Raw genomic sequence first — 18,589 nt, forward strand, 5'->3', positions numbered from 1 at the left:
ATAAGGTTTTTTCTGGACTCCGCTATTTCAAACTAAAGGGGTATTTGGAGTTGGAAGGATAAGATTTTTTGATCTTAAGGGTAATGTTGTTCTTAGTGAGCAAGGAAAGTTCATACATGTCACCCCCCTCCACACAGGTGGTACACTCCAGAAAATGTGTTAGCTCTACGTTTCCATGATTATCTATTTATGTGATTAGAAAGCAGATAATTTGTGCAGATTTGGTTCACATACATTTTCTGTTTGTGAACCACACAGAATTATAGAATTATATATAGTTGGGGGGGGGGCTCTTTCAACCAATACCTTTCTTTGTAAAAGGAGGGACAGGGCACCTGTTGCTCCATTAGGAAAGAAGTTATCCAAGTGAGAGTAAGAATGCAAAGTGAGAATCTGGAGCAATCTTGTTCTAAGCCTTTAAATGTTATTTTGTAATAGTGATTTTTAAAGCACTTATATTAGACTTATCTTCCATGAGAGGTCGTTGAGGCCCCTCTCCCTTGAACAAACCTACAGAACTGTTTTCTTTTCCTCCATTCTCCATCACCCACAGTCACTACTCCCTCCCACTGTCCTTGTATTAACTTACCAAGAAGCCCCCCCCCCACTTTCAAAGGGGCAGCAGGACATGAAGTATCTGTGAAGTGCAGTAAGTATGAAGGGTCCACCCACTTTTTTTCATAGATCATTTCCATGCTAGTCCAGAGGGCACTCTGGGAAAATGAAGGCAGTGGGCAGCTGGAGCCTTCATCAGCACTGTGCTATGCAGCAAATTCAACTGTCCCGTGGATGTTTTTTAAAGGGAGCAGGATGACTTAGAACATGGGTACTTAAACTATGGCCCGCAGGCCAGATCTGGCCCGCCATGCTTGTTTATCCGGCCTGCCTCAGAGGTTTTGGACTTGCTTAGAGAAAACAATCTCCGAGCAAGTCCAAAAGCTCTGAGCTGGCACAGGCATACTCAGTGGAGAGATGGCTGCAGTCCTGGTTGCGCTTGTGCAGGGAAGACGGGCGCGATTGCAGTTGTGCTGGAGGGGGGAGATGGCCACAATCGCGCCCACCTTCCTTGCATGATTGTGCTCGGGGGGGGGGGGGGGGGGGCCCCGGGCCGACCCCCTTGGGCGGGGAAGAAAGGGGCGGGCGCGGGCATGGGGGGGGGGGGGGGGAAGATGGCCACGATTGTGGCTGCCTTCCCTGCACGAGCACGCCCATGACCTCACCCATCTTCTCTGCACAAGCCCGATCCCACCCATCTCCCCCCACCCCACCCCACCATGATCGTGGACATTGTAGCTATGTCCCTTGAATATGAACATAGAAACATAGAAACAGCGAGTCAGAAGAGGCCTCCCGGGCCATCTAGTCTGATCCCCTGCTCCAGCCGGCTCCGCTCACGACATGCCCAACATGTGCATGTCCAGCCTATCTTTGAACACGCTCACCGATGGGGCCTCAACGACCTCCCGTGGAAGCCCATTCCATACCCTCGGGGTCCTGACTGTCAGGAAGTGCTTCCTGGCATCCAAATGGAACCTTGGTTCCCTGAGCTTTGCTCCATTGGAGCATGTCATGCCTTCCTCTGCAGGGGAGAACAGGTCTCTACCCATCTCCATGTGACATCCCCTCACATACCTGTATGTTGCCAACATATCCTCTCTGAGTCTCCTCTTCTCCAGGCTGAAGAAACCCAGTTCCCTCAGTCTCACCTCATACCCAATCCCCTGCAAACCAGCCACCAACCTTGTGGCCCTACGCTGCACTGACTCCAACCTGGCTATATCCTTTCTGTAATGAGGGGCCCAAAACTGAGCACAATACTCCAGTTGCGGGCACACCAGAGTCATATAGAGTGGTAGTAATACCTCTCTTGATCTAGAAGCCACACTTCTGGCTATGCAACCAAGGGTGGCATTCGCCCTCTTGACCACCACATCACCCTGCTGACTCATGTTTAGCTCTTCCCCACCTGCTGCAGCAAGTGGAGCAAACATTTTTTAATTACTTTTTAAAATTGTAATTTATTCTAACTTTAATTAATTTTTAATTTATTCTAATTTTAATTAATGTTTAATGTGCAGTGTGCATAGGAATTTCTTCATATTTTTTTCAAACTATAGTCCCACCCCCCAACAGTCTGAAGGACAGTGAACTGGCCTCCTGTTTAAAAAGTTTGAGGACCTCTGACTTAGAAGGAGGGAACAAGTATTACACACGTGCTGCAGCAGATCTCTGTTTTGCCACAGCATCTGCCGGTTCTGCACTGAGTAAAGCTGGCTTATGATACTGCAGTTCAAATTTTGCTTGTAACAACAGTCTTTCAGTCTTTGTAAAATTGTGTCCCTACTTAGTAACAGGAAACCTGTGACTCATAACCAAACACATACAACTTCTGGAATGATAAAAATGTTTTCAAACCCTTCCTACATCATGCTGAGAAACACACACACACTTATTTCAGAGGATTCATAGGTCCTGCAGAGCACGGCAGTGGATTCTAAAGCATGTTCCAGGCATACACAGATGACAAAGGGGCTACATGCGTGTCATCGCCAGTCTCTTCATGTGCCCTTGGTCATTGTATCATGCTGAGCAACTGACAGGCCATGATGTAGCTTACAGGAGTGCTTGTCTACCATTTCCAAACTTGTTGCTGAGGAACCCTAAATGCTTGTGAAACAGAGTGATAAGTGCTTTCTGCCTTTGTACAGCATAACACACTCCTTAATTTACTACCTACAGTTTCTGCTGTTGTCCCAAGCAAAGTGTTGCTCCACATAAATGTTTGCAGCTGCCCTGAGTAGTCAAACATGAAGGTTCACTCCAGGACAATCACAGTCAGAGTTCAAATATTATTACCATGTAGCAATACTGAGCATTATCCCTGTCATAAGAATATTACCTCAAACAAGTTGACTAAAAAGATTTTTGTGCCTTCTTATGTAAGCCTTCCTTTCACAATGTCTCTCCTATGTACTTCCCACACGTCAAGCTGTATCACCTGTGTCCATCTTTAAAGTCAACCAATTTCTTTATTTAGCTTTTGTTGACCTGTGTTCTTTTTACATGGCAACCAGCATTAATGCTTTATACTCATAACCCACATTTGTTAAGTAAGATTGTTCTTATGTCTGTTGGCATGGGTCAGAACGGTACTGAAGTACAATGAAGGAGACTAGAAAGAAAGTCAGCAGTTCACCTGAAAAATGTGAATTTTTAAGACTGATTTTATTAATTTATTGTTAAATTATTTTATGCTATTATTATAATTGATTTTGAAAATTTGCTGGGAATCAGTATATAGACTTTCTTTATATCACTATTTAGCCATGAAGTTCATGAGGTGATCCAGGACTAGTCACCACTACTCCACCTATCTTCCTCACAGAGCTGTTGTAAGGAAAAAAAAAAAAGAGATAATATAATGTATGCTACTCTTAGTTCATCGGAGAAAGCACAGAATACAGATCTAATAAAAAACTGTTGTCTGAAGATTATATTGTGATGGAGTCAGTTTTACTTCTGTAGTGAGAACACAAGGTACCAGGTTGAGGAAGGATTAATTAGGAAGCAACCCAGTTAAGAGAAGCAGAAGCCTCTGAGCAGAGCAGAAGTGGCAAAGCAATCTCCACTTCACCACATCTCCTGCTCTGTCTTTTTGCTAGACAGCTGCTTTCAGCCATCTAGCAATGTGGTTTCAGAGGAAGGGAGGAAGGAGCTGCAGGATACTTTGTATGTATGCTTTCCCAGGCTCCTCCTCCCTGAAACACTGCCTTTTCTGAGCACAAGGTCGCTTCCCTGACCTTGGGGAGAAGCCACTGTGGTACTTTCCATGCTGGCTGAGTGGGGAGGTGGATTTGGGCACTGATTGCCAGTGGCCAAGTCAGAATGTTGTTTCCAGGCTTGGAGCTGGGAATCCTCACTATCCTATGGATTCCAAACACCATCTAAGGGTTGTAGGATTGTTTCCTTCAACCGTGTCAAAAGTCCAGTGGCTTTACTTTTTCTTTTATTTAAACCAGGGATCTCGAACTTGTGGCCTGTGGGCCAATTGCCAGGACAGGCGGGGCACGGGGGAGGGGCCCTGCAGCCTTCAAAGTGCCGGCAGCACCCAGGCCGGCCGCGGGATGAGCGGCCCACCACCACCATGGTGGTGGAATACTTCATGCAGTCCAGCCTCACCCAGACTCTACTTCCAGCGGCCCCCAGGTAAGTTGAGTTTGAGACCCCTGATTTAAACAATCTAAAGAAGGACATGCCATGCTGTCTGCACTGGTCCTTCTGTGAGACTAGGTGTTTTTAGTCCAGTTCTAATGATTTATTATACCACATTGACTCATTCCTGGTGCTTTTTTAAAACCTTAAGTGTCTCATACTGATCTCAGTATGTTTTAGGAAACTTCTTTTATATGCCTTCTGTTTGTTGAGATTGGCCCAGGCCAGATACATCTTCCTAGTACATGGAATAGCCTTCTTTTATCTGTGTGCTCCAGTTAATATCCTGAATTATGGACTTATTATGGCTTCTGAAGGCTTATGTTATGTTATGTTATTTGCAAAGTCGTGCCCGACCCATTGTGACCCATGGACAACATTCCTCCAGGCATTCCTGTCCTCTACCATCCCGCAGAGTCCACTTAAGCTCACACCAACTGCTTCAGTGACTCCATCTAGCCACCTCATCCTCTGCCGTCCCCTTCTTCTTTTGCTGTCAATTGTTCCCAGCATTAGGGTCTTCTCTAGTGAGTCCTTCCTTCTCATTAGGTGACCATACTAACATAAAATACATCACAGTAATCTAACTTGAATGAACTATTTAGGCCAGATCGGGATACTCTATGAATGGGTGTGGCTGGCAGAATAGATTAAATCAAGGATTATTTTTTTTTAAATGTAAATGGTGATTTAAACTAAACAAAGGTAAAAGGTGATTAAAAACTAAGATAATATGTTTTTCTTTTGTTTAAAGCAAAATCAAATCTCACCACAAACATGCTTAGAATATCTTAAAAATGCAGCCCCCTGTCAATTGAATATGGGAATTTCTTTCAGTTTTTCATTACATGAAAATAATTTTGCTCAGGTTAACTACCAGTTCTTGCTTCTTGAAAGTGCTCTATTTCTGGTTTCTGTTTCTCTAACTGAAGACGTATGCACAGCGTGGCTGGGTAGGATGGATGTTGCCCTGTGCTTTTGTGATGATGGGGCTGGGCCAAACAAGGCAGAGGAGTAGGTTAACTTAAAGACACAATATAGGAAAGAACAGCTGTAAGTAGAATAAACAGTGGAGTGGAGCAGAGTGGAAAGAAAAGGTGTTTTGTTTGCCTGTGTGATTTGTGCCTACCATTCCTAATGTGCAGCTACCACCCGTGCAGACTGACCCAGTTAATATGTAGCATGTCTTATTTTCTAAATTAATAAAAATCATGTTATCAACGTACGATTATTTCCTCACTAATGTTGGAAAAAGCTTCACTGAATTATAAATTAACACATTTAAAACTGCTGTTCTACATACCTTGAGCTGGGAGTAAGGCCCACTGAATTCAAGAGGTTTTATTTCTATGGAACCATTGCAGTGGACTGCATTGTTAGTCATCATATTTACACCTCTGTTTAAAACAGAAGTGAAGAACTATCAGTGGCAAGCTTGCTTCAACTCAGGGTTTTCTCTTGGCAATGGCTGCCAGATGTACCAGAGTCCCAGCTCAAACCTCAGAAACTTACAGCAAGATTGGAACTGTGACTCTGAAGTTGGAACTCAGAGCACCCTCCCTCTGCTCTTGAATCCAGTGGAGAATGAACCAGCCCAAGTGTGACTATGAGACTGCAAGAGACACCTTGGAGATGGAGTTTTGTGAGTAGGACGAGTGGAGAAAGGTGCTGCCAACATACAAAGTATCCTGGGGAAGGCTCAGCCTTTCCTCCCAGGCTTTGTAGCAAAGCACTTAGCTTCTGCATTCCTTCTACTCTCCACAGCATGCTCATTATCCTCTGAATTCAGAGGGTAAACCATTGGTGAAAGCATGATTTAAATTAATGATTCAAATTGCCTTGTCAATCCACCCTGGCAGCTAGTAAAAGCTTCTGAAACTGTTTGCAAATGCAAGCTCAGTAGTTTCCCCAAGTTCTTCCTCACCAAAGGTCAGAAGCTTGCCCTCTGGTCTTCAGAGCTGTAAAATTCCAAAGCTGTTTTCTTAGTAAGCAGCCTTTTGTGTCTGAAATCTGAACAACAACAAAACAATAAGTTAAAAAACACATTCTTTGTTTAAAACACAGAATCTATTTTCAGCTACAGAAAAATTTGGGAAGGAAATCAAATTTTATTCACATATATCAGAGCTTTACAAAGTAGGCAAAGTTGAATCCTGTATGAAATACTTGTGAATATGTACAAATGCAACACCACTACTTAGAGTAACTGGCAATACAACTGAATTCTTTCCCACTGACAGAAATGTAACTCTGACTGCTATATCCGATAAAGGGCTTCTGTGAATCTAAATGCAAAGGAAAAATCCAACAAAAATTAATAAGAGTTGCTACTTAAGTGTTCTATATTTGAACAAACAAAATTGTTCACATTCCTAAGTGGAAAGAAGAAAAAAGAATATGGATAATTGTTGCTCCAAAGCCAGCCCTAACAATGTAATCCTATTTGTTTCCTCAGAAATAATCCCTAGTGTATTCAATAAAATGTACCCCCAGGTAAGTGAATATAGAATTGTATCTTCAGCTCTTTGGGGGTTTTTTGGCTATGATCAGATTAAGATACTTTGGTCAATGTGTGCCATCACAATAAGACAGACACATTACTCTGTTGTCTTTGCTGTGTAGGTCTTGTAATATGGGTTTTGACTGGTAAACCCTTTGAGGGAGTGGAAATCTAAAAATGATGAACCAAATCTTGAGCAAAGCTGACAACATAGGAAAATATATCAATGGAAGATTATCCACCATACTGCCCGCACTTTATCAATGATGCTTTAGATTTATGCATGTGAGATTGAGTGCATATTTCAAAATAATGAGAGTCCATTATAGCTGTTTGGAGAAAGAGGCAAACACAGTGAGGAAAAAATAACTGAAAAAAGAAAAAATAATAATCTAAAGTGAAATTCAAAACTAAAAACTAAATTCATCTGAATTTGCCTCTGGACAAACATCAAAGAATCTACAAAGGAAACAAAAATAATTGTATTAAAGTTAGTGAAATTTCTTAAGGAAGTCCCAGATATCCATATCCAGCACTGATAATAAAGTATCACTATTTATTGTGAGGAGATGAAAGGAAACAGCCATTTATAATGGCTTTTGGTAGCATTGTTCAGCTATTTTTATATCCAAAGAAACACCAAACCATCTGGACTATATATGCTTCCTCACCTGCAGCCTTTATATTTGTTGTTGTTATGTGCCATGAAGTTGTTTCTAACTTGTGGTGACCCAATGAATAAGTGCCTTCCAAAATGTCCTGGCCTTGACAGCGCTGCTCAGCTCTCTCCAGGTGTTTTGGACGTTAACGTCCAAATATCTCATGAGCACTGCACTCTGTTGCACTGACCCCAGTCTGTGATAACTAATGGAACTATAGTCCACAACTCTGGAAGGCACCAGTTTAGCAAACGTTACCTTAATGGGAGTCTGTTGTGACAGGTACAGCTCTGACACCATGAAAGATTGCACACAACCTATGCCAAGTTGGTAACTGTGGTAGCAGGTTAAGAAAATCCTTTGCTTCCTCTGAGTTAAGCTCTTGATCTTATCAGTAGGGCACTGTAAGAATCTGGCAACTAATCAGTCACAGATTTAGCTATAATCACACCTTTCTTTTCATAGAATTATAGAATAGGAACATGTGAAGGGACCATAGGGCCATCAGATCCAACCCCCTGCTCTGTGCAGGACACCAAGTTAAACCATCCCCTTCAGATGGCCATCCAATTGCATCTGGGATGCCTCTACTGTGAGAGAGTCTGCAGCATTCCTAAGGAATTGGTTCCACTGAGTACTGCTCTAACAGTCAGGAAGTGTTTCCTGATATCTGTCTGGAAACTGGCTTCCTGCACCTTGATTCTGTTATTCCATATTCTGTACTCTGGGATGTTCCTCTGAACATCTCTCACTGCTGCTGAATGGATTTTATTAAACAGTGCAACATTACAATGGATAATCTATTGCATGGGTCCTCAAACTATGGCCCGCGGGCTGGATTCAGCCCGCCATGCCCATTTATCTGGCCCACCATAGAGGTTTTGGTCTCACCGTGTGCGCACACACGTGGCAAGGCACCGACTTGCTCGCAAGGAGATCGTTTTGGACTCTCTCGGAGAAAAGGATCTCTTTGCAAGCAAGCCGACGCCTCGCTGAGCATGCCCCCCGCCCCACGCTTCCCACCTGCACTGCCTTGGCAGTCCGTGCCCATCGCTGGCACTTTTCAACTTGCCCCCTGTTCAAAAAGTTTGAGGACCCCTGATCTACTGGAATCACCTGGTTCAGTATGATAGCTTTAAGACATTGTCATACTGGCCAAAATTTCAGAACACATCCAACACCCCCAACACATACATTTCATGAATAGTTGATACTTATTACATAGTAAGAAAAAAACTCCAAGGTTTGAAGATGGGTGGTATGGCCCGGCTACATATAATGATTATAATACATAGTATGGCCAACGGCTCACCATGCCATTTCAGAATGCAATCCCTATGATGGAATGCTTTGCCATTCAGTGGGAAAGCCATCTTGGAATACTGGCACCTCAAGGAGAAGAGAAAATGTGATGGAGAATATGTGAAATGGGGGATACAAATAACCCATTTGGAATTCCATGCCATGTTTTGAGGCAAAGCCTAGCCAGACAGCCTTTTCCTGCCACTCCTGCCAGCTTCCCAGGGAACTTACTTCAAAGGGTAGGAGGAACCTCACCATGGAAAGGCTTTCTGATGCTGATATGAATAATTTTGACCAATTATATTTGTACAAACCTCTTTGCAGATTGGAATAGCAGTATGAGATGCATTCTGCAGCCACTGATTTTTAATAGATCTAATAAACTGTGCATTAATTGATGGGAGTGCAGAATTGTTGCAAGATATGTTCAAGCAAGGAAGAGGAGAATGAAAATTGAAGGACTATTTTGGAGGGTGCATCTTTAGGAAGGAGGAACAGGCAGTGTCAACTGTCAGAGACCATGGAAGTGTTGTCTGAAATAAGAGGTAGTGTGATGTAACTGGCAGATTAGGAGTAAGTTTGTGGATAGGCTATTCTGTGCTATAGGTTTCCATAGAAAAGATTTCTGTAAACGAATGATACTGTGGTTGCTATCTAGTTTGATGTGCATCTCCCTTACTACCATGTGAATAAAATCAGTTAAGCTCTGTCTGTCTCCCATGAAACTCATGCTTCAGGGGTCTGAACCCCCACTCCCCATTGCTTAGACAGATGGAGCCTCATCCATGGCACTGTGTCACATGCTGTCAGCCTGTACATGCAACATGGAAGGTAACATGTGCTGTCCTACAATTCATGCAACTTGTGCAGTCCTTTGTCAGAGACTTCATTCGAGTGCATAAGTGCAAAACAGAGCTTATCTGTCCTCCTTCCATCTCCGCACTGGACTGCACAAATAGGAACACTGACCCCATTGACATGCTCCTTTCTTCTCTCCCTCCTTTTGTTCAGGTGCAAGTGTAGCAACAGCAGTGCAGTCCTACCAGGAAGAGCATCCTAGTAGGCAGGGCTATTTCCCTGAGCTAATCAGCAGACCAATTGAGTACACAGAGAACCAGATACCCATAAGCACTCCTGTGCCAATCAGCAGCTGTTGCTGTTTAAAATGTTCATTTACACAGTTCAGCAGATGAAACAGTTCTTTCACTCAATACACATTTCAGTGTGTAGCAGCATGGATTGCCTCCACTAAGCAGCAGGTCTTACTTAGCCTTACTTGTTAGTTTGAACATTAGCTTTTTTTTTTTTTTTTACTTCTGACCAGTAAAAAGATCTAAAGCATGTCTGTTGATAGTGATTACACCCTTCTCTCATGTGTGTGGGCTTGTTTGCACAATCATGGAAGATGTTCAGAAGCAGTTGTAACTTATTTCCTGCCCCCACACCCCATATAAAGTGGTCACAGGCTGAGGGAATCAGCATAATTACCCTTACCAGCATGACTCACCATGTGGTCTAAATCTAAATCTTGTTTTCATGGTAAATGACCATAAAATATATCATCTGAGAGTCATTCCCTAAAGAATTAAGGTGCCATCTTTATTTTCTTTTTGGTGCTAGGTAGAACTTTATTTACTTGATGTTTTAATAGTTAGATTGGTTTAAATCCTGTTTTATTGAACTACTTTTATGCCAAAAATTAACTATTAAATTTTACCAGGAATTGCCTTATGTTTAACTGGTTTTAATAAGTCTTATTACTCACTTTATATTATTATGTTTTAAAATTGTTTTATGTCTTTAATTATGGTCTTTAATCATATGTCATCATGGTTTATCATGTTGCATGAACCCAGACAATGACCACCAGTCACCAGCTCACCACTTGCCCATCCGAGGGTAGGAAACTTCAAGCAGGGCCAGCATGTTTGGCTTGGCCTCCTCCTGGGGAGATACAACAAATTGTGCCCCTTCTTGCCCGCAGCCACGAAGGTAAGGCAATCTCTGAGAGGACAAATTGGTAACAGATGACAAAGAAAAACCCAAGTGCTCATTTTCTACTTTAGCTCAGCCTTTCCCCAAAAGTGTATCCATGAGCCCCCTGGAAGATATGAAGTAAAAACCAAAGGGGCAGGAATGAAGCTTGAGATTAATAAACACATGATCAAGGAACACCTAAATTCTTTGAAGCAGTTCAAATCTTCAGGGCCTGATGAGCTGCATTCTAGAGTAATAAAGGATCTGGCAGAAGAACTCGCAGAACCACTGTCTGAGAACCTTTGAAAAATTATGGAGGGTGGGACAATTTCCAGATGACTGGAAAACAGCAATGTTGTCTGTATCTTCAAACATAGCAAAAAGGAGGAACCTGAGACTACACCAGGTAGCCTGACATCAATCCTGGGGAAAATTCTGGAGCAGATAATGCAGAACTCAGTCTGTAGCTACCTTGAAAACAATGGAGTAATTACTAGAACCCAGAATGGATTTATCAAGAACTAGTCTTGCCAGACTAATTTGATTACATTTTTTTGATTTGGTAACCTCCCTTATTCTCCCTTACTGTGGGAATGCTGTAGACATAATACATCTGGATTTTAGCAAAGCTTTTGATAAAGTAAGCCATGGCCTTCTGCTCATCAATCTGGGTAAAAGTGGGTTAGATGAAAAAACTCTCAGGAGGCTCCATAGTTAGCTACAAAGTCTACATGATGCAAAGTCTCAAATTTTTGTATACATTAATGGGATCCAAGCTCGTGGTAACTGAACAAAAGATCTTGAAATTGTGATGATGAAAATGTCAACTGCAGTGAATAGCTGCTGTAAAAAAGGCAAATTCCATGATCTGCATAATTGACAAGGAATTTAAAATAAAATTGTCAATATCATCCTGTACAAATATATTGTGCAACTATAGATGGAATATTGTAGACAGTTCTAGTCACAACACTTAAAAGGTGGTACTGTAGAGGTAGAGAAAATGCTAATCGGGGTGCAAGTAAAATGATAAAATCTTCTATGAAGAATGATTACAATGGCTGATGTGGTTTAGCTGAAAAACACTGTAAGGGAAACATAATGGGGATGTGCCAAATTATAGAATTTCTAATAGTTAGTGATGCCTTTTTCTCCATCTCCCATAGTATTAGAATACAAGGTTATTACATGAAGCTGGCTAGTGGGAAATTCAGAACAAGTAAAAGAAAGGACACCTTAATACATCTCAAGTGGGAAAATGCTATTGAACTTAGGCACTACTCAGGGGTTTGCAAAAGCAGCTGGATGGGCACTATGTGAACAGATTGTTGGCCTAGAGGAATCCTTGGGCCTTTCTGTACTCTTCTGTTCCATATCAGCAGGAGAGCTGTCCTATAGAAAATAGGTTAGGCAAAACTTTGGCCAACTGAACAGACAATCATTAAATAGTGCTAAATACTGGTCGATATTTCTAAAGCTTTATGAGAGCAACGAAGGTAATCTTCAAAGTGTACAATACTTGACCTAATTACACAAAATTATAGAAAAATGTAATAGCTGTTATAGTGGAAAATGGCATTAATTTTTAAAAAAGATTTGTAATGAATTATATTGTCGCATGTTTCTTCTCTGCCCACACCAGGGGTTCAAACTAGTGTACATGGTTCTCTGTATTTTATCCTCACAACACCTTGAGTTAGTTTAGACTGAAAGTATGTCACTAGCCTAATGTCACCTTCATACCTGAGTACTGATCTAAACCTGTTCCTAACATGGTTCTTTGCTACTAGTGATTGGTTGTGCTATTATATGGATATGCCTGAAGTTATAGCAGGTACAGAGTAAAGCTTTGAAGTGCCTCTTGGTTTGCACCCGCTTGATACAGGGCTAGGGCCAATCTGCCATCTCTCTTCTTCTTGCTCACACATGTGAGATTTAAAACTCCTTGAGACAGGATTAGAGTGGGTACAAGCAGTTTATTCCATACAAAAAGCATTTGTAAAGGCTGGCTCAATGCCTCAGTAGTCTGAGAAACACAGAGCAATCTTTTACTGTTTACAAGAGATTTTATACATTCCTTTCCCCGATGCTCAGCACTATCCCCGCTTCGCCATTGGCTGGTTACGAAGAAGTCACAATCTTCCCCATCCGCCTATATCATACTACTCCTTAATATGTTCCCCCCTCCCGCTCATACATCCCATGTCCATGCTAATGAGCCTATTATCTATGAGAGGTGTGTCATTTACTATTCATAAACTTATTACGCATGCATAGTACCTTCTAAGAGGTCAACAGGCCGAAGTGGTCTTGAAAATTCTAACTTGACGCCAAAATGTTTCTTGTGGGGAGGATGAGACAATGAGAACAGGCCTTTATTCATTCTAAAAGATACAGATTCTACACTTAAGAAAGAACAATCCTTCACTCATATTTTAAAAGATACAGACTTTACACTTCCCACACACATGTAATTACAATGATAGATAAGTGCCATATGCAGTGTCATTTTTGGACTGTCTGACAATGCTTGGTTGTAGTACATTGACCAGTCAAGTTGACAAGATTTGTTGATTAACTGGCCAACATGCCAATTCTTCGAAAATTAACATTTCTATGCCATTGAGATATGATAAATCCCTTTCCACATGTATGCTTTTTCTAAACAGGAAATAAATCTATCAAGGATAGGTCTTGTAGATTTATTCTATAAACACAAACTGGGTTTGAAGCTGTATAAAGCTGTTACTCAGTCAAGAGGACAAGAGATTTCAAATGAAAAATTCTCAGCAACTCCACCAAACAATAACACCCAAGATTCATGAGGACTCCATGTTAAATTTGTCTAAAATGGCTGACACATTTTACAGTATAGAGTTGATCATTAATTAGCCCCTCTTAATGCATTATTATGCCTCCATGAAGTGATGTGCTCTTGAAGCACTGACTATTAAACAGAACACAGAGTACATTTTTGTTTGGTTGGTTTTCATTTCTTAAAACACTTATAGTCTGTATACACATATACAGCATGATTATCCTGTTGCCTCTTGGAGGAACTAGTTTGCACATGAACTTGCTTCCAAAATAAAACTGATATAAAAAAGGAATTTTAAAAACAGTAAATCAAGAAGTGCATGAAAAATCCAACCAAGATTAATTTGTGTGTTGATTATTCTCTTCAACTGGGAACTAAACTATAATAGCAAATTCCAAACATTCTGTATTTTTGAGCCTATGCAAACAGGCTCCCCTGGAGTGAATTCTCTTGCCCTCATATTGTGTGGCTGTTTGCATAATCCTGTGAAGTGGTCAGGAAGATTGATGGGTTGTTTGCCAAGAAAGGAATAATTCCTGACATTGGAAAACTAGGCTGGATTTTCCAGTCTAAGAACCTACAACTGGAGTTCCACCCATTCCATTTGACTGCTCATATCCATTTTTTTTCTAAGTGAAAATCATGTTTATTGATTTATTTGCACAACAACAACCACATGGCAGCTTTTCTCATGCTGGTGTATCCTGAGGACAACTCCCAGCATTCCCAGCCACTGGCAATGCTGGCTCAGGCTGGTTCTAAAGTTCAGAACATCAGGGTGCTACAGGAGGTACCCTTAGTTTAATCATATATATCTTCTATTCCTGAGGCCATTTCACACACTGCTTCCTATGCAATCCTATAGGAAGCTATGGCCTATCCTACACATATCCATACAATGCAGTAGACATGTTTGTGGGCACATTCATATGATAGCGTTACCAAGAATGCCCCCTTTCACTCCACTTAGGCTAAACCAAGGAAGACCACTTAGCCAGAGAGCCGCAGTCATGTTGTATATCCTGTCCAGCAGGGAGGAGGGGGGAACGGAGAGTTGTGAACCCTGTGTGAACTCCTGTGACAGACCAACTGGATGTCCAAGAGGGCAAGTGGGGAGAACCCTTGGCGCCTGGGACCGGTTGGGATCTCAATAAAAGTAGCAAAATACATTAAGCGGGTGTGAATTGTTTGGAGATAATTAACAGAACAAAGTACACTAGGTAACTGGATTAACTTTGTCTCTGGACATCATGTTTGTGAAAGGGAGTCCTTGGAAGAATAAAGAGCTTTTCTGTTAGCCAACAAACAGAACAAAGAATAATAGGTGAATATATTAACTTTGTATCCAGGCATAGTGTTTGTGATGCTGGGTATATAATGTATGTTCTCTGTACCTCTTAGGAGACTTTGATTTGGGAAGCATCTCCCCTCTGTCTCCCTTTATTCTATAGTGCACTAGAATAAAACTGGTTTTGGCTCTAAGTCTTGTCTCAGGCTCTGTTTGGCTTGGTGTCTGGTGCCCACCCGGGTTGTCCCTAGCTGTTGACCAGCTGAGTTCAGTAACAATTTCTGGCACCCAGTGTGGGGCAACCAACTGGACTAAAAGTGAATTTTGCCCCAAAATTCTTAACCCTTCTCCCTTAAAGAACCTCTTTTCAGACGGGTGGACGGCTGGCTTAGAATGCTCTCCCCCAGCCTTTGGGCTGAGGCAAATTTGGCTGGGAACCTCCACTAGCCATGAGCAGGGCTTGAGGAAAGGTGACTGAGAGAAAAATGAGAGAGCTAACCCCCGACAAAACAAGGAGTTCCCTGGTAAGGAGAAAGCCTCTGTTGGAAAGTTCAGCTACCTGGGAGAAGACCCAGTTCCTAAAAGAAAGGGAGGGCCTCCACAGTTAGAGTCTGGCAAGCTGCCCTTCCCTGCCTGACAGCAGGTGACTCTCGAGTAGAGTTGAACTCTATGGGAAGAGGCTAGTGGAGAGGAACTACTTGGATGGAGGGGGTTTTTTGGAAACCCTTGTTGAAGGTACAGGTAAAACAAAATCTGATCAGAATCCAGTCCTGGTTTGAGTCCGGAGAAGCAGATCCCACTTAAGTGCATGAGCACTTTTGACCAGGTACACCTGGCAGAATTGACAGAAGGAAAATCAGAGAGGTCTGCTGAAATCCTTCTAAAGGTCTTCTGGGGGATGCTCAGCGCATCATGGGTCAGGGTGAGTCAATACCAATGCATACCCCTCTGGGTTGTCCTTTGGGAAACTGGGAAAGTTTCAAAGGAGATTCCATCTCAAAAAACTAAATGTCTACTGTAATTCTATTTGGCTCCAGCATCAATTGGACAGTGGGGCAAAATGGCCACCTGGAGGGTCTATCAATTTTCAGAGTCTCCAACAGTTGCAACTTTACTTTCAACATACTGGTAAATAGCTAGAGTTGCTACACAAGCGTTTGTTACATTGACAGTCTGAACTTGCTGGAAAAGTGCAGATTGGTCCCCACTGGGGAGTATGGAGAAGAGAAGTAGGAGAGTAGAACCCACTCTGCCCTCCAAAAGCTGGCAGCACAGCATGGGTATGGGCTTGGGTGGAGGTGGGGGAGCTCTGAGGATTCTGCCACCGTGCCTGGGTGCAGTGGTGGCTTTCATGGCCAGAAAGGCATGAATGGGCAGTTGAATCCTAGCCCAATGGCTGCAGTTAGGAATCACCTTCAAAATGGCTACCTTTAGGACCCAGGGAGAAAAGAAAGAAAGGGTTTCTCAAGCTAGCAAGTTGCTCCCTCACTCTGAGGGAGACAGCTCAGCTTGCCATGAGGACTCTGTCCATCTGTGCTTCAATTAGCTACTCTTGAGAAAGCCATAGACCAGCCAGTCTCATTGTTTGAGGTCTGGGGTAGTCAAGAAGCTTGAGATTCGGTGTTTAAACTCTCAGTTTGTAATCAGTGCTGCTACCCACTTTCCTCTTCCTCTTTGTATGTCTGCTTGTCTGTGCGTGTGGCTCTTTTAAGATCCCTCCACTTCTTTCTGTTTTTGTTTTGCTCAATCAAGTTTTGTTTCCCCAGCGCTTGGGTGCCTGTGCATTAAGCATTGTGTACAACTTCTTGAGAATGTTGGGGAAGGTTCAGAAAGTGCATGCTAGGAAGAAGAAGAAACGGAGGAGAGGTAACCTGGTCTAAGCTAAAGTGTTTTGAACTTGCTCAGGTTAAAAAAAAAAACCTTGGAAATTTGAATGGTTGTGTTTAGCAATCAACCTGAACAGTGGCAGGCTGGAGTTCAACAGAGTGAATATTGCATCTGGAGGCAGTGAAAGAGGGAAAGCAGGGTGGCAGGCCCTGTGGACAGTAGCAGCTCTGGGCGCAGACCTTGCATTTTCCCTCACACACAAGGACTGCTGTTAGAAGTCCACCTTGTCAGGCAGGTAATAAATATATTCTTGGTTTTAATCTGGGCTAGTTGGGTTTCTCTCCCTATTGAACATGCAAGTATTTGGAATGTGGGGTTAGAGTGAAAGGCAAAAGGGAAATTTTGCTGGATGTTGTGTATGTGCCATGTGAGAATGAGAGTATGTAAGATTTGGCAGGAATTTCTTGCTTTAAGGGGGTGCATGGTGCTTGGTGTGTGAGAGGGCGTTTAAGAGTTTTAGTAGTAGTAGTAGTAGTAGTTGTAGTAGTTTATTATTATTTATAGCATTTTTATGTCGCCCCCATCGCAGAAAGCCTCAGGGCGGCTTACAAAGAGATAGACAACATAAAATAACATTAAAAGTTTTGATAAATGGTGATTGAGTGCTTTGGTACAGGATGGAAAAAAATGTGCAAGGAATGCAACTGCTAGTTTTTCATAGAATTACAAAATGGAGGAGCTGGAAGGGGCCATGAAAGCCATCGAGTCCAACCCCCTGCTGTTGCAGGACACCATATTACACACTTTTCATTTGGGAAAAGAGAAGAAAAGAGAAACAAGAAAGAGGGTTGGTTTACCTTGTTTGCAAAGAGCATCTTGTTATTTAGAGATAAAAACTGTAGCCTTTTTGTTTTAATTGTTTGTGTTAGCCATCAGGAGTTTTCATTTCTCCTGTGTAGTGTGGGTCTAAAAAAAAAAGGGGGAATGTGTTCTGATTTCTGAGTATATAATCTTGTTGCTGTGCCACAACTGAATGATTGGAGGGTAATGGATGAAACTGGGGCTGTGTGTGTGTGCACGCGCACGTGCATGTGTGCACAGTGGGGGAGGGTTTTCTTTTCTCAAAAACAATCCCAATGAGGCTACTTTAACCTGTGGGTTCAACAACAGGTTTGTTCCCTTTTCCTTTTTGCAATGTTGCCAAATATTTTTGATTAGGCCCCAAATTTCACAAGGAAAGGGATCTGTGGGGTGTGTTTTGCACCAACAATAAAGGAAAAATTAATTGATGGTGCTAAAGAGAATTTTCCTTACAGTAGCCTGATGTTTGTTGGGGGCTGAGCCCATCTGCTAGCCCAAGGATGTGAGCAGCTAAAAAGGCAAAGGCAAAATACTTTTCTAGATTTGTTTTTCCTGTAAGCATAAGCATTCATGTTCATCAAAATGCACAAGCATTGATTGTTTGGTTGAAAAGGGTGCTAGTTCAGGTTTACATGTATTCACAATGGATTTGGGACATTTTTGTATCTATGTATGTGGGGGAGTACCATCTCTGTGCATAAGAAATTGTGTGATACCATGTTCTCATTGTACAAACTCCATCAGAAGGCACATTTTGCTTTAGCCAAGGCAAGCAATAGGTTTGTGAAACACACAAGTTCAACAAAGGGTTTCTCTTGTGTGCATTTTTGTATTGAACTGTTATAATTAATTAATTAATTAATATTGGTTGGATTTGGTTTCAACATCTCAAACATTTTTCTGGAGACTGTGCTGAACAGACTTGGGACCAGGCTTGAAAAGGACAAGGATTTCTCAACTTTCTCTCCAAGCTAACGTGGGCAACTCCTGGTGATAGGAAAAGGGTGGGGGAGGTGATTTGGAACAAGGGGAATGAAAGGAGGAGCGGAAAAAAGCTACCTTTTCAACAAGAAAGGAAGGGGGGGGCACGCAGAGAGCCAGCATGTAGGCAAACCAGCTGGAGATTGACTAAGTGGTTTCCTGCT

At 42.2% G+C, this 18,589-nt stretch overlaps 1 long non-coding RNA gene across 1 annotated transcript; it reads right to left on the bottom strand.

Moving 5' to 3' along the window:
* LOC123016897 lies at positions 1-18,268 on the bottom strand. Its single transcript, XR_006413488.1, has 3 exons — positions 17,736-18,268; positions 124-127; positions 1-12 (listed from the first exon to the last, which is right to left on the bottom strand). It is a non-coding gene; the product is annotated as an uncharacterized LOC123016897 (long non-coding RNA).
* Between the last annotated feature and the right edge of the window lie 321 nt (positions 18,269-18,589).

The sequence above is a fragment of the Varanus komodoensis genome, unplaced genomic scaffold (genome assembly GCF_004798865.1).
Source record: "Varanus komodoensis strain SLA01 unplaced genomic scaffold, ASM479886v1 scaffold9, whole genome shotgun sequence".
NCBI classification, from domain to species: Eukaryota; Metazoa; Chordata; class Lepidosauria; order Squamata; family Varanidae; genus Varanus; species Varanus komodoensis.